The 2,500-nt window shown below is 36.8% G+C and overlaps 1 protein-coding gene and 1 long non-coding RNA gene across 2 annotated transcripts in view; both read left to right on the top strand.

The window, feature by feature from the left end:
- LOC138024420 (uncharacterized) overlaps positions 1-2,500 on the top strand; it is a 39,288-nt gene that overhangs the window by 15,362 nt on the left and 21,426 nt on the right. The window lies entirely within an intron of this gene.
- The window catches only part of LOC138024627 (tetratricopeptide repeat protein 28-like), a 13,622-nt gene continuing 11,176 nt past the window's right edge, over positions 55-2,500 (top strand). Inside the window, exons 1-2 of the mRNA XM_068871847.1 lie at positions 55-159; positions 2,470-2,500. The exon at positions 2,470-2,500 is cut by the window's right edge and continues 42 nt beyond it. The gene's annotated coding sequence lies outside the window, so the exon portion shown is untranslated. The remainder of the gene's footprint in view (positions 160-2,469) is intronic.

Here is a 2,500-nt window from a genome sequence, read left to right as displayed (position 1 = left end):
ACGAAACTCTTATTTTTCGGTTTCTGCTCCCTGACTAATACTACCCACTCAGTTGTGACTGACGCACGCACGCAAAAAATCCAACGTTTATCCCTTAACTTATTTTGCAGTGGTGTTCATTATTCTCGATCAGCTGGTTTTAAAGAGGAACATTGCAAGGTAATTAGTAACATGAGCTTGCTGCAACGGTGTAATACATTATTTGTTTGTTGTTTGATCGACCTAAACTGCTCTGTATTCTTTCCTTGTGCATCGAGAAAGTAAGTAAATGCTGTATATCTTGAATTTTTACTGAATGAAGAAAATTTTAGTTTTCTCAGTGGCTGAGAAGTTACGAAGAAAATGGTGAGTAAGAATGCATTGAAGAATTTAGGCAGTGTAGTTGAAAATCGACAAAATGAACTGGTAAAAGTCAATTGATAAAACTACACAGTGTGTGTAGTTTTAGCAGGTGTAATTACTCGCTACGCAACTTACTTTTAGTAGACACAACGAACAGCGCTATAAAAGGCGTGGTGCCTCAGGCACATGCAAATGATTTATTAATCAACCGTGGATGCAACCGAGCTCTGTGATAATTTCTGCAATAAAAAAGCCCCTTATGACAATGTGACCGTAATATTGCATAAAATGTTATTTGTAGTTCTTTTTAAAGCCCCAGTCCCTTTTTTCTCGCGCTAGAAATATCTTTTAGGGTAATTAATCAGTTTTGCTTGAATGAATTCGAACAAAAGCAGAGCACGCAGCGCCCCTTTTATAGGGTGTTTTTACGTGACGTCACGGCGGCTTTGTTGGCGTACCCAACTAATCCTCCGGGAATTGAGCTCTATTATCATGCAAACGTTTTCCGGGAAGTGAGCTCTATTATCCTGCAAATCTTTCCTTTTGTTTCGGTGAAAAAACGAGGTTACTGATCAAGTGAGTGAAAACACTATATATAGTGAGTCTTCGTGTTTAAGTTTCAAACAACACAAAGATAAACTTTGGAAAACTGTTTGGCTGAACAGTTTTCAAAAACCCAAAATCCATTTTAATGTTCTTCTGTTTCGCCCTTGCCCTGCTTCCTTTAAATTTGTATTTGATGTTTTATTCAAACCTTCCTTCAATGTTTTAAGTAATTATTTTTACGTTTCCCCTGATTTAGTTGACAGTTCGCAGTCGCTAAATTTGGCTAATTATAAACTTCGTAACATATCCCCTTTAAAGCTAAGCAAGGTTAGAGCCTCATAAGTTTTCATTCCCATAGTGACCTGAACCTGATAGGAATAAGCCATCAGATGATTGGAACAATGGAGAAATTAGCGATTTGAGTGACAATCACTTTATCTTGTTCCGTGTTGAACTGTGCAATTAATTATTTTTGTTGTTCTTCTTGTTCCATGTCTTACTTTTCTTTAATCACTAAAGCAAGAAAAAATAACTTTAAACCCCAGAACATAATGTTTGCAATAAAAATTGTCCGAACGTTTTGCAATGGAAGCGTTTGTATCTAAATAAATGCATTTCAAAAACGTTTGTTTTTGTGTTTAGCTATTGTTTGGGGTAAGGGTTGCAAACCAATGGCGATTAATCTTTGGATCAGCTGCTACATCACCCGGTATTACAGATTATCGCATCTTCATCAAGTTTTTTCGATTTCGCTCGGATTTTCTCGCTTTTTTCGCTCGTATTTCGTACTTCCAAATTTTTGGAGTTTAAGGAATTTAATAAAACAATTATTCCATTTGCGCTTGTTGGATATGTGACTGGTTATAGCCAACTCGGCGCTACGCGCCTCGTTGGCTATTTACCATCTCATATCCAACGCGCGCTCATGGAATAATTGTTAATTAAGAGAGGGAAAACAATCGTGCTGCACGTGCGGCATGCATTTTAGCTTTTATTTTTGCGGTACTCTGCTCAAAAACGACGTGAAATCATCAAATTTGAGGTTTTCACGACAACGTGAGCGTATAAATGTAAACCTGTCATTCTATATTTTTACTCTGAAACCCCACGTATCAATTTACTTTTAGAATACTTCGCTCACATTGTACGACGTAAAGGAGATGGAATAATCACGAAAGATTTATGACAGTGTAGAATATATTTTGAGGTGACGTTTTTGTTGACGTCGCCGTCGTAGATCTTAAAGTGGTGAAAACAATAAGGGAAACCGCAACACGTGACAATTATTCAAGATGGCGGCGCCCGGGAAATTTAAAGTGAAAATAAGTGATTCCGAAATTCATTTTGTTCGACCAGAAAACCTTTTTTGGAGAAAATTGTCGAGGAAATTTGATTGCAAACATTATTTTGTTAGGTTTAAAATTATTCATTAGTCGGAGTGGAGGTTCCCTTTAAGTCCTTTTCCGTTTTCTACTCCAGGTTTACTCAGATTTTTGTTAAGAAAGTTAACACTTTTCCTACAAGATAATGTATTACGGAGAGATTTGATAATGGAATAACCACATCAAATTAAAATTTCAGAGTCACGAAGCCATTGCTTGACCTCACACGA

Source organism: Montipora capricornis, chromosome 11 (genome assembly GCF_036669925.1).
Source record: "Montipora capricornis isolate CH-2021 chromosome 11, ASM3666992v2, whole genome shotgun sequence".
Lineage (NCBI taxonomy): Eukaryota > Metazoa > Cnidaria > Anthozoa > Scleractinia > Acroporidae > Montipora > Montipora capricornis.
This window is presented reverse-complemented; position numbering and strand designations above follow the sequence as displayed.